Genomic DNA, 14,010 nt, shown 5'->3' with positions numbered 1-14,010 from the left:
CTGCAGTGGGAGGGACAGAGTCGGGGAGACACGCCCCAGGCCGAGGCCTCGTCCCCTGGACCATCCCGCTGAGCTCTGGAGTAGAGCTGAGCCTTCTAGCCCTCGTGTAGGGGGCCCTGCATATACCCTCCCACCCTCAGGGGGTCTTGTCCTGGACTAAATGGCCCTTAAATCCCCAAAGTGAGTGATCAGCTCTATCAGAGGCGCAGAAAGCTTCCATCTCTCTACTGAGAAAAATCAGAGACTACATTTTTGGGCTGGAAGGGACTTTAAAGAACATATAATTCAACCTGTTGTTTTACAAAGGAAGAGACCGTGGCCTGGAGATCGGCTCTCAGCTGCCCGGGTGCACACAGTGACGCACAGGATTACAAGCCGACCCTCTGTACTTACAGTCCGTCTGAACATACACAGTGGTGGAGCCACACAGATGCGCCCGTGCGGGCGGCCGGCACCCTGTCTGGGCCGCGTCATCTTTGTCGTTTCATCGTCTGCATTCTGCTCTGAGCACTAGATCCTCAGGAGGCGCGGGGTAGTGGGCAACGGCCTCTGTTCCCTACACCCTGCAGTGGTGTCTTCTTCAAGGGGTTTGAACCCTTGCTCTTTGGGTGCCATACACAGCTTGCAAGCAATGCAGTTCTTTGTGAGTAACAGGTAAACCATAACCTATTTGACCATCAGTTTCTCAGCAATACAACATTAAACACATCATCTCTGTTTTTGGTGAGAGGCTCTGCTTCAGGTTATAGACTTTTATCCATTCGCCTAAGGATTTTTTTTTTTTCTTTTTCTGGATTGTAATCTCAGCTCACACACAAGGCAAAGGCAACAGAGTTCTGTCAACCTCAGTACCTTTTAAAGGGTGGAAAGGAAAAAAAATAATAATAACCCCATTAGTCTGTTAAATGTGCTGAACCCCGACAGAGTCTCACTGTGACAATTCTTGAGTGTTTGTCTGTAATCCCTCAGCAAATACACCTTTTATTCAACTATGGAGTCGTAGACACTCCAGACGCAAGTGCCACTAATTAAATAACACACTCAGCAAACCCTCAGAGCCATTCATTACCCAAGGTGTCCTGCTCCATGCTCGGCTGGAAAATTCTCTTCTAACGGGAACGCACAACTAGAGTGGAGGAGAGTGCTGAAGGAAGGTGACCCTCAAAAGCACGATAAGAAGCAGTCCCTGCCAGACAGAGTAAATGAAACAGCACGCAGGCCTCCTAGCCTCGCCTCTGCCCCTCAGAGGGTTTCAAGGGAGGGAATGTGTTTCACATTGTAGGGACTTTCTTTCTCAAAATTAGTTTCTTTCATGAAAGATGGAAGTAAATATAAAGTAATCCTTTTTCATTTCGACTTGAGTCTTGGGGAAAGGTAATATCAAGCTGCAGATTTAGAGACAAATAAAGAAGCCGGTTCTTCATAAACTCTGTCTGGATGAGAAAGCCTTTTAGGGAGAGCCTTTTCAAGGCACAGATACAAGGAGGTGATGTCAATGGACCAAAGAAGGGAGAGAAAAGCCTTACTACCTTCAAGCGGGACATGAGAACCTGCCCAGAGAGCAGCAAGCGTTGCCTAGGGCTGGGTTCACCAAGCCTGGAAGTGGGTTTGGTCACATTTGCCAGGACAGGATGGGATCAAAGTGGTGACCAGCCGTGCGGGGCTGCACAGTCACTCACAGCCACAAGCGCTGGCATCGTGTTTCTTGCATATTCACTGTCCTTGGCGTTTGACTTATCCCTTCAGAGAGCAAAGTGACAATGCTGAGCCTGTGGCCACTCAGCCTGGGGATGGGCCTGGCCTCGCTGCAGGGCAGAGAGGTCTGCGCCTCCCCTCCTGAGGGGGCTGGCCACATGGTGCCCGGGCTGCTTTCTGTACCCGCTTCGAGATGACAAACACACAGGACTGGGAAACAGACCTCCCCGCACCTTGTTTAAAGGGAAGTTAATTAACACCCTCTAGTAGTTGGAAGCTGTTATTAATCCACAGAGGGACAATTTTGAGTGAGAAAACGTGCTGGAATCACCCTGCTCTCTCGAGTCCGTCCCCACATCTCTGGGTTTCCGGCGCCTGCACTTGGGTGGAGTAACCCCTTCCTGCCTCCAGGCAGAAGGACAATTGCATCACCTCGGTTACTAATCAGAGCTGCTCTCTGATCCTTGTCCCTTCTCCCCCAGCTTCTTTACCTACACGCTGTAAGAGAGTGCCACCAGCGGCTCTTGTGGTCCAATTTCTCAGACCAAGTTTATTAAGAAAAAATCTGAGAGGCAGGGGTCGGGGTGCCTTCTCTTAGAAAGTTGCTCACCTTGTTTTCAGTGTGAGTGGGATGACTGTCCATGCCTGTCTGCCCTGACACAGGCCTGCTACAAACCAAGAGCTACTTTTATAACAGAGAACTGTCACAGAGGAATTTTATGTTAGTGTCTCATGGCTTTGTTTTGTGCGTGAGTGTAGTTATTTTGTTGTTGTTGTTTTTATTGTAAGATATTTGCTTTACAATATTGTGCTGGTTTCTGCCATACATCAACATGAATCCGCCACAGGTATATATGTCCCCTGCCTCTTAAACCTCCTTCCCATTTCCCACCCCATCCCACCCCTCTAGGGAGTCACAGAGCTCCGGGTTGAGCTCCCTGTGTCACAGAGCAGCATTCCCACTGGCGATCTGTGTTACACAGGATAAAGAACGCTTCCACGCTGCTCTCTCCACTCGTCCCAGCCTCTCCTTCCCCACTGTGTCTGCAAGTCTGTCCTCCATGTCTGTCTCTCCACTGCTGCCCTGCAATTAGGCTCATCAGGACTATTTTTCTAGATTCCACACACGTGTTAATATACAATATTTGTCTTTGTTTTAAAACCATTTCTGCATCAGCTTTGGGAAGGAAGGAAAATGAGTTCGTTCATTCACTCTTTGAGGCAAGAGGCATTACTTTTGATGGACAATACTTGCCCTGCACATGTGGCTCTGCTAAGAAAGCAGAGGACAGACAACCAGAGTAGAGGCTGAGTATTTGCCACGGACGCCTCCTGAAACCTGTCTCCAGTACCTACATGGCTTTGGGGCTTTCAGAGCATTCTATTGGGAGCACACTTTGGAACTGGCCTGAAGGCTTCATGCCCAGTAATTCCCTGCCAGAGAACTAGGCCACACTCTAGATAGTTAGATCAGAGTCTCTGAGGGTGGAGGGCAGGCCTGGCTGTGTTTAGACCTCCCCAGGGCATTCCCACAGAGCAGCACAGGATAGAAACAGTATCCTAAAGAAAGATGACAGCGGATTGCATGTTTATGGTCCCAAGTGTTCCCTTCACACTCTACCCAGTTAGAACGAAATTAAAAGGCTCTTGCTCCTTGGAAGAAAAGCTATGACAAACTTACACCACATATTATTGTAAAGTAATTAGCCTCTAATTAAAAAAAAAAAAAAAAACCAGAGACATCATCTTGCCTAAAAAGGTCCATATAGTCAAAGCTGAAATGGCAACCCACTCCAGTATTCTCGCCTGCAGAATCCCATGGACAAAGGAGCCTGGCAGGCTACAGTCCATGGGATCGAAAGAGTAGGACATGACTTAGCAACTAAACCTAAATCACCACGGTTTTTCCAGTAGTCATGTATGGATGTAAGGGTTGGACCATAAAGAAGGCTGAGCGCCGAAGAATTGATGGTTTCAAACTGTGGTGCTGGAGAAGACTCTTGAGAGTCCCTTGGATAGCACAGAGATCAAACTGGTCAATCCTAAAGGAGATCAACCCTGAATATTCATTGGAAGGACTGAAGCTGAAGGTTCAATACTTTGGCCACCTGACGTGAAGAGCCAACTCACTGGAAAAGACCCTGATGCTGGGAAAGACTGAAGGCAGGAGAAGGGGACGACAGAGGACGAGATGGTTGGATGGCATCACCAATTCAATGCACATGAGTTTGAGCAAACTCCAGGAGATGGTGAAGGACAGGGAGGCCTGCCTTGCTGCAGTTCATGGGGTCACAAAGAGTAGGACACAACTCAGTGACTGAACAGCGAACAAAGACAACCAGTTAGGTCACCTGGGGGCAGCTCCCATCCAGGTTCCTCTTTAGAAAGAGAGATAGTGATCTGTTCTCTTAGTTTCAAAGCAGAAGGCCCGTCTCCCTTGGCCCTCTAGGATGCAGGAGGGATGGGGTCAAGAGGGAGGAGCCTCCTTTACTGACACAGTAAGACGAGGTTGACTTGCACACACACACACACAGAGGTTGGATCTGTTTAAAACAAAGGATTCTGCCCCCTTTTTTTTGGGGGGGGGAGAGATTTTATGGAGCCTGGTGACTCCCACATATTAAGGGGAAGTCAGGAGTGATTCATTCAGACCCCAGCTGGGATCCCTTGACCCCCTGCACTCACCCAATCACGACAACAAACTGCAGATGGATTCTAGAGACTCTCCTGAAGCTTTCAGGGAGAGATGGGTGAAGAGCCCACAGCAGGTCTTAACTCAAAACCTAACTGAGGGCTTCCCTGGTGGCTCGGTGGTGAAGAATCCACCTGCCAACGCAGGAGACTTGGCTTCAATCCCTTATCTGGGAAGATCTCACACACCATATAGCAACTAAGCCCATGCACCACAGCTACTGAGCCTGTGTTCTAAAGCCTGTGCTTCACAGCAAGAGAAGCCACAGCAACGAGAAGCCCACACACCACAAGTAAAGAAAAACCCTTGCAGCAACGAAGACCCAGCAAAGCCAAAAATAAATAAATAAATAAAATTATATATATATAAACTTATTTAAATTTTCTCCATCAGACTAGTTTACTTCCCTTCCTAATCCAAAGGTCCCCTCCCCAAAGATCTCTTCTACCAGCCAGGGCCACGGGGCCTCCCTTCTGCTGTCACTCCCTGCTTTGCAAAACCAAGCCCTGCTCTGACCTTGGTGATGTCACCGCTTCCTCCTCCTCGTGGGGGAGGGGATATTCTCAGCTCATCTGCCCTGTGCTTCTTAGGAAGGCAGAAATATTTGAAAGGCACATGTTCAGCGGGGAGATCAGTCAAACTTCAGACATTCTGGGCTCCTGTTCTCGGAACTCCAGAAGCCCCCGTTTTCTGGACTGCTCACCTGGCACCTGATGACCTCCTGTCTTGCCTCCCCCCCGGGTGAGGTGGTTCCCCAAAGGAGCCGGGAGCACTCTGAGGATCTCATTATTCATATCTGCACCCTCCTGAGAACCTCCCTCACGCTTCAGTATACACCTTTGTTGATATGCCCATATAAACACGGAAAACACCACCGTCTAAAGGTGAGATCAAAAGGGAAGTGGAGACACACAGGGTGCTGATGTGTGAGGTCCGACCAGAGGATGGTGCGGGGCGAGTACGTCGCCCGCACGCACCCTCTTCGACAATGAGGCTGCCTCTCCCTGTGTATCTGAGCGCTGACTTCCACTTGCTTTGGCGTTTCCTGGGTCCCTGCTGCCTGGTGGCCCTGACCGGCAGCTCCATCCAGAGCATGCACAGCGGTGAGGACGACCGAGGCTCACAGCGGCGGGCCCATCCGACGTGCCAGCACGCCGCTGAGCCCCTGTGTGTGTTCCCCCTCATTCCTCCCCATCACCCCACCACGCACGCGTCATGCCGCCTGGAGACACACAGCCAGGAAATGACACGCCCCACGTCTCAAAGTTCAGCCTGTTCACTCGCTGTCTCTGGCATGAGAAGTGGACCCTGTGCCCCACGAGCTTCCAGACGAGTAGGAGACAAGGAGCTGCTGAAGACAGAGCCTCAGCGGCCAGGCGGACTGTGTGAGTGCCACGTTTGTGAACAGGATACGTGCAGGAGGCGTCGGAAGTGCACGGACAGGAAGCCTGCTCGGGAAGGGACACGCGCATCCAAGGGAGGGGCAGCAGTCCCAGGGCTGGCGCTGGGAAGGGCGGGCGAAGGAAATAACCCGGGGCCGCGCTGTTCCAGAGACCAAAAATAAAACCGAGGGAAACTTCTAGGACATAAATTTTCCCTGGACAGGCGAGGCGGAGGAAGAGAAAGGGTACATCCATTTCCAGGCCTGCACAGGTGCCTCTGACTCTAAGTCAGTAATTGTTCAAAGACCAGGGTGATGATGAATGACTAGGAGATGACCCATGTGTCCCGGCGAGATGGGCGGTGCTGGGAACCACTGGGGAGGATCCAAGTGTCAGATGACAGGGAGACAGGCCCCCTTCTGCGGGGTCGGGAAGAGTGCAATACCCGCCTCACTCACAGACATCGGGACCTGGGGAGGCGGTGAGTGTACCCTGAGCTAAAACATGAAGGCTGAAGCGGAAGTGACTGTGCTGCTGTGTTCTGGATCCCAGAAGGGAGCCGATGTAATTCCAAAGGAAGGCCCTGCCTGCCCTTTGCTTTCTGCCTCTCTCACGAACTTGCAGAAAATGTATAGCGCTGGACCCACTAACAACTCACTCCATGAGGCTGAAGTGGGTGCTGGTGTGTCATTTCCGGTGGGTTGAATGGGCCTGTATTGAGCATATCCTTGAAGTACACGCTGGAGTTGGCCGGCAGCAGGGCTTTGCACGTAGGCCTCCCACGTGTTGTACTCAAAGCCATAAGTAGCAAACAGGAAATGAAAAGCTATGTAAATCTTCACTCAGGTCTCTGGAAAACCCCAAGGGGATGTCTCTTTGCACTTCTGAAAAATGTTTCTCAAAATCTCTTCATCTATCACATCTGTGGTAGCTGCCCCAACATGTCCTAAGAGCCCCTTTCTTTCAGCTTCCCTGAAACTATGGAATCTAGGCTGTAGAATTCTCCTCTTTCTTCCCTTCTTACTTAAATTTCTGTTTCCTGGAATGGTCTGCCCTTTCCAATTCCTTCAAGCAAGCAGTCCCAGCTAGTCTGACTCCTGACCACACCCATGTTGATTTCAGTCGCTCAGTCGTATCTGACTCTTTGCGACCCCATGAATCGCAGCACGCCAGGCCTCCCGGTCCATCACCAACTCCCAGAGTTCCCTCAAACTCATGTCCATTGAGTCGGTGATACCATCCAACCATCTCATCCTCTGTCGTCCCCTTCTCCTCCTGCCCTCAATCTTTCCCAGCATCAGGGTCTTTTCAAATGAGTCAGCTCTTCGCATCAGGTGGCCAAAGTATTGGAGTTTCAGCTTCAACATCAGTCCTTCCATGTAATAACCATGTAACTAATCGCAGTAACTAAGGCCCAGGAGCCGAGGCTCCAACAAGTTCTCCTCCAGGGTGAAGAGGGTGTCAGAGCTGTGAAATGCATTTCTGTGACCTAGGAATAAGATGAGAGGGCTTCCTCCAACTTTCCTTCTTTATAAGTATTACTCATTTGCATGAGGCCCAGCCTAAATCCTTCAGGTAGCTCACCTTGCAGCAAAGCTGATTCCACACACTACAGACGTACGAGCTCAAGAATTCCCCAGTCTGGGGGCAGGTGCCTTGGACTCATATGGAAAACTTGTTAACAAGCACAGATTCTTGGCCTTCTCTCCACACCTGCTAATTCAGAATGTGGACAGACTGGGGAAATCCGTGTTTTTAACAAGCTTCCTGGGTACTATGATAAAGGCTCTGCTTGGGAGTCTCTTCTGACCTAATTCAAGGTCTGAATTTAGTTCATTTGCTATGTAAGATGTGTGTCCAGAAAACAAATTAAGAGACTGTGCAGCTGACCCCTGGGGCCTGGGCTGTGGACAGAAAGCATAGAGCAGGGATCCAGGGAGCATGGCATTAGCAGGGCTGGAGTCCGCCCACACCCCGTCATATACCTGCATCTATGTGGCTTCAAGTAGCATGTTAATGGCCATCTGAGAGATCGGCAGTGAGCAAACTTACCTTGTGTTTATTGCCATGATTTTAAAAATGCTATTTGTTCTCACTAAATGTCTGGTTTTATGTCCTGTCATTTCCAGGCACGGAAGGAACAGGAACAAATCCCCAGGCATAAGGAAACGGGCCTCATGCTTCAGGGCCCTGTGGCCTTGGAAATGCAGCTAAGCAAACTTTATTACATCCTACAATTCGACAGCCTTTTGCAAAGCATTTTATTATGCTTGTGGAAGCCAACGGGGTTATGTTTCAATCACCGTGACTGACAGGCTGCCTTCAAGATCACAGCACCCACTTGCCCTTCCATACTTGCTCAGATACGTACTTAGAATAGAACTTTTCTAACTTGTCCCTTGGCCTGGATGGGAAATAAAAATGCTAGTTAAAATATTTATCTTGCGTGTTGGCTAACTGAAAAATCTGACGTTTGGGGACCTCACAAATGAGCATATTGATCGCTCAGACCCACCGTGCTTCCTGTAAACCAAAGGTCTGCTAAGGCTGAGAGAAGATTTAGAGAGTTTCTGCAGAGGTAAGTAAGATAATAGGAGGAGGAATGTACACCCTTCCCTTGGTTATATTCTCTTCTCACCTTGGGTGCCGAGAGACAGAGCTGACAGAGCCTAAGGAGGCAAAATCAGCTTCAGGACACTGATCAATATGGTATGTGCAGATCGGACTCCTTGGGTTGGGCGCTGGAGTGGCGGGAACACGAGGAAAAGAATGGGAAGGTTCTCAGTGTTGGTGTAGGAAGCACGCCCCTTGCCCATGACAGTCAGTTTCTTCAAGGAAGGACGACAGAAGCAGGCCCTTTCTTTCCTCTGGCAGATTAATAAAACAGGGGATTAGAGTTTATAGAGGAAAATAAAACATACCAGTAGCACTGCTACAAGGAACCAAAGGCAGGATTTTTCTTCTTCACAAAAAGCCTCCTTGAGAATCTCTTGGCTTACGGACTGCTCTGACCGTGACGCCATCCCCAATGCGGTGTGAGTGTTTCCTGTGACTGCTGTGACAAATTCACCCCAAACTAGGCAGCTTAGAACAGCAGAAGTGTGCCCCGTCCCAGTTGTGGAGGCCAGATGTCCACAGTCCTGCCTGGCTGGGCTCCCCCGGAGGCTCTGGGAGTCTCTCTGCAGAGGTTCCGCTGGCAGCCTCGGAGTTCCTTGGCCTCCCCCTCGTCTCACCTCTCTCTCACACCCGCTGCTGTTCTCTGTGTGTCTCCCCGTGTGCCTCTCTTATAAGGACACTTGACATTGGACTCAGAGCCCACTCGGATAATCCAGAATGGTGCCCTTAAGATCTTAACAGCCTTACCTCCATTACATCTGCAAAGCCTCCTTTTCAAAATCAGGTGATATTTACAGATTCCAGGAGTGTGGCATGGACATAGCTTTTAGGCGTCTACCATTCAACCCACTGCTTTGACTGTTTCTGACAGTGTAAGCCAGCAGACTGAGCATGACGGAAACGCATCTTGTTTCCAGTCTCCTTGAACGTCCTCGCCAAAGCCTGAATTATTCATCATTGGCAGTGACTTCTTGAGACCTGGAAGCCTTTGGTTCCCAAGCCTAGCTGAAAGTAGAAAGCCCTGCGGTCTCAACAGGATGTGTTCAGAAGATAAAATGCCAGCGAGGGCAGATGGCCAATGCTGGTCATCTCCCCCTGCTCTAGGCTTGCTACTTTGTGGTCCAAAGCAGAACCCTAAAAAATACCAATTAATTTTATCCCTAGCAGGTCAAACATGGATTCCACCTCAGTTTCAATAGCAAATGTCCCCAGAAGCCCTGGTCCCTGCCTTCCAGGTTAATTCCACATTTTACTCGCTGGCTTTTGGTCAAAGACATGAATAGACACTTAGTCACTGATGCAACAGATAGTTGAGTTGTACTGGAAGCCTACCTGCAGTTTTCCTTTCCATGTTGCAGTTAAAACCCTACAAGAGCCTTGTTTCTGCCTGTGCTCCCATGCATCTTCTCAGTTTGTGTCTTCCTGCAACCCTGCTGTGGTTGGGAGGCCGTGGAGGCTGAGGGTGAGAAGGGAAGCCCTGAAGGCCCCCGAGCCCATGCTTAGCTGGGAAGCACGATGACCCAACAGGGACTGTTCAGGGTGACTTTGTAAGAGATGTTTCAAGAACTTACAAAGCCTACAGATACTAATAGGGGAAAACCAGCTATTGCTCCATTTGCTAAGGCAGGTCTGGTCTGCATAGAGACCCTACAAAAGGCGATGGAAAACCATGCTGAGGCCAGAAAGTGTCCCCAGGAGTGATTCCTTATTTGTGATTTCTCCTTGGGCACAAATACCCACGAGGTTGTTGCTGTTTTGCTCAAGAGCTGGAGAGCTGCTAATTTTATGGTAAACAGTGGGTAACTGTATGTGTGTGTGTGTGTGGGGGGGGTTCCATTGTCAATGCTGTGCTTGTCACGCAAAACAGCACAGCGGTGGCTACGTTAACAGCATCAAAGGAAGCTGTGTCTTCTGATGAGCTCTGACTACTCACTTTTCAAACGCTAAGCCCATTCCTTATCTTCACTGTCCACCTGCCATCAGAATGCAAAATGCAGAAGAGAACAATACTCTATTTTTGGCAAGGAGCCTGAAAGGACCTTTCCCCATTGAGTGTCTTTGCCATAGCTGATCCCAGATTACAGAATAATACTTCTCAGACCCCAACAGTTCTTTCAGATGGTGAGAACGAGCTGCATGTCTCATGGAACATAAACTTCTCCCATGCACCCTTCTCTGTGACCTAGCTTGAAACTGAGGTCTGGGCAATGACCTACTTTGCCAGTGGTCGATATTTGTTGAGTATACTCGCACGACTTGCTGGTGAAAGAAGGAAACTAACTTTTGGTGTGTATTGATTGTAGATACATTTGCAAATGTTATTTATTTAATCCACATAAAATCTATATAGAATACAGATGCAAATTTAGGCTCAGAGGGGTTAGAGAACTTGCTCAAGGTCACAAAGTTAATAGTAGGTGGATTTGGGATCCACTCAGGCCTGATTCCCAAAACCTATGTATGCTCTGTGGAGAAAAACTGAAAACCAAGGACTTGCAGCAAATGTAATAAATACCACTTCCAATTTCTTTCCTGTATTGGGTTTGACAGGTTGGTCCTTTGTACTGATGTTCAAAGGGGAAGCAGGAGGGGGTAGTTAAGGGAAGGCAGGGAATATTCAAAAATTTCAAGATGAGAACATCCTTTTAATTATATAAATGAAAGCAACTAATGGCATTTCTATAACTTTTCACATATGGGAAGAATGTTAGTAAAAATGCTTACTATGACTGTGAGGCAAATGTATTAGTCAAATGGTTAATGAGTACCTATTTTAGAAATAAGACAAGGTAGAATAACATGTAATTCATTAGTTATAGAGACTGAAAATATGTCAGTCCCACTTGGAACAACCACCACCAAGAACCTCAAGTGAACTTGCAGTCCATTTCAGTTCTGTGATCATTTGAACACCTACTATGCGTTGAACTTGAAGGCCGTGAACTCAGTTCCAAGAGTGAGGGGGCCTCAAAGTTAAAGCTGGAGAATGGACTGCAGAGAAAGAGGAATGGGAGGAGCAGGGCTACATTCTCAGCAAGAGTACAGACTCAATTCTAGGCACCTAGAAGGCTTTCTTTCTTTCTCCTTATCCTCATCATGATAGATGCCACTTCCAGCACATCGTTGTATCAAGAAAGAAGGGACGTTCGTGTTCTTGGATGGGAAGCCTCAATATTGTTGAGATGTCAGCTATGCTCAGACTATCTTATACATTCAGTGCAAACCCACTTAAGTCATAGATTTTTTCAGTGAAATTTGACCCATTTATAAAATTTGTGTAGAAGAAAAAAGAGGCTTAAGAATAGCTTAAAAAGTGATATTATACAGCAGAAACCAACACAATATTTTAAAGCAGTTATCCTCCAATTTAAAAAAAAGAATAGCTAAAAAATGTTTGGTGATGATAGAAATGTGTCATATCAGACATCACAGCATACTACAGTGATACAGTGATAAGAAAGTGTGATCCTAATAGATGCTAAAATACACATATAGATCAATGGGAAAAAACAGGATTGGGGGAGAGATGTGTGTGTATGTTGGAATTTGATATATTGTCAATGTGGTATTTCAAATTGGTGGGAAATGAAAAGAATAGTCAGTAATTGGCACTGAGACAGCTGAAACCAAGACCTTTGGAAAAAATGTAAAGCCAGAGCCCTGTCTGTATCATAAGTTCGTAAAAATTCCAGGGATAAACATAAAAAGTAAAGCTATCAAAGTATTAGAGGAAAATAAAAAGAGATTCCACAAAAGTATAATTGTTAGGCAGAGAAGACCTACTTGAGCAAAACTTAACTATACAGAAGGCATCCTTAAAAAAAGAAAGAAAATTGCTAATTTAAAGACACTATATACAAATAAAACACAAGTGTCAGATGAGAAATATTTACAGTGAAAAATTAATATCCATCGTAAAAGAGCTCCTTAACATCTACAATATTCTGGCCACCTGATGTGAAGAACTGACTCATTGGAAAAGACCCTGATGCTGGGAAAGATTGAAGGCAGGAGAAGGGGACAACAGAGGATGGGATGGTTGGATGGCATCACCGACTCAAAAGACATGAGTTTGAGCCAACTCTGGGAGTTGGTGATGGACAGGGAGGCCTGGAGTCCACAGGGTCGCAAAGAGTCAGACACAACTGAGCAAGTGAACTGAACTGAAACATCTTCAAGAAACATGGAAACAACTCAATGGAAAACATTTAAAAATATAAACAAGTGTCTCAAAAGAATAGAAATTGCCACTAAATGTTTGAAAATATAGTCAATCTCTTTAGTATCAAAGAAGCAGAACTTAAATATATATCAGATTGGCAAATCTGGCAAAACTTTATATCAGGTTGGCAAAAATTTAAAATGTTGGTAATATATGGTATTGAGGAACAGTGTGGTTGGGAGTGAAAACTATTAAATATTTTTGGAAGACAAAAAAAAAAAAAAAGAATTATACCAAGCATTTTCAAAGCAGTATTTCATACAAGTCTTACAAAAAGCAACCGATTCTCCTTCTTTCCTCCCTTTCTTTTTCTTCTACTTAATAAATACTTACTCAATAGCTGTGTGTGCCAGGTACTGCGTGTGAAGGTAGGTGTCCCTGCTACAATGCTGAGCACAAACATCCCACAGCGACCCTTCTCCTCCTTCTGTAGAGGAGGAGCCTGAAGTTAGTGTGTGACTTGTTAAGGTCACACACTAGTAAGAGTGGGGGTCCCTGTACTGAATGAAGCCTGAGGCTCTTTCCCCTGAGTTGAGTTGGGTCGCAGAAGGCAGGGGGAGGGGGCACAGCAGAGGCCCAATGGCCACCCCCTGCCTTCCCCTGCAGACCAGGCCCAGTGAACCCACCTACTTTCTCCAGATCCAGACGAGCTGGGGAAACTCAGTCTAGGCCTCGAAGGTTCGGTCTCCATCAAGTCAAAGAGCATTTACTAAGTATCCTGTGTGAGTCCCCCCTGAGAACCACTGGGGCTTTCCCCCGCTCTTTACTTACGCTGCAAACACCCCACTGTCCTCTCACACACGGTTGACAATAGAGCAGCACTTTGGTCACTCTCTGTGCCCTGTCCACTCACTGTGGTCGGGGATGACTATCTTCCTCTCACATGCTGTCTTTATGGCTCTGGAATAATAGTCCCAGGTCTTAAATGAGCCACCCGCTGCTACTCAAGGTCAAACTTTGGTAAACGGACTTCCCGTCCATATTGCTCAGGTCTCGTTTGCCCATCTTTCTGAGTTCCTCTCCTGCCCCTCCTCTCTCTTTCTCTTTTCCATCCTTTCCGTTTTCCCTTCTCTCTGCCAGAAGACGAAACGAGTCTGTAATCTAAAGAGACAGTAGAAAGCGCTGATTTTCAAGCTTTCGCCTCTGTGAGTGTCACTGGGAGGGCTTCAGGAACTGATGGCAAGGCCTTGCCTGCAGAGTGTCTGATTCAGTGGGTCTAGAGTGGGGCCTGACACATTCCCAGATGCTGCTGATGCTGGTGGCTCAGGGCCCGCTCTTTGAAAGCCACTGATCTAAAGCGACGATTTTGTTTTTCCTATAAACAAACAGAATTTGATGTCAGTGCAGTTTCCAGCTTGTCCTCCAGACCCTGCACGGAACATCTCTTTGTAGAAGTAATGAAC

General features: G+C 47.6%; 1 protein-coding gene across 7 annotated transcripts in view; it reads left to right on the top strand.

Annotated features, from left to right (window-relative positions):
• The window catches only part of FHIT (fragile histidine triad), a 1,526,080-nt gene extending 1,517,871 nt beyond the window's left edge, over nucleotides 1-8,209 (top strand). For all 7 annotated transcript variants that reach the window (XM_027523187.1, XM_027523188.1, XM_027523189.1 and 4 more), the window contains one exon: nucleotides 7,899-8,209. The gene's annotated coding sequence lies outside the window, so the exon portion shown is untranslated. The remainder of the gene's footprint in view (nucleotides 1-7,898) is intronic.
• Nucleotides 8,210-14,010: the final 5,801 nt, after the last annotated feature.

The sequence above is a fragment of the Bos indicus x Bos taurus genome, chromosome 22 (genome assembly GCF_003369695.1).
Source record: "Bos indicus x Bos taurus breed Angus x Brahman F1 hybrid chromosome 22, Bos_hybrid_MaternalHap_v2.0, whole genome shotgun sequence".
Lineage (NCBI taxonomy): Eukaryota > Metazoa > Chordata > Mammalia > Artiodactyla > Bovidae > Bos > Bos indicus x Bos taurus.
The sequence above is the reverse complement of the archived record's forward strand: the minus strand, read 5'-3'. Positions and strand labels throughout refer to the sequence as shown.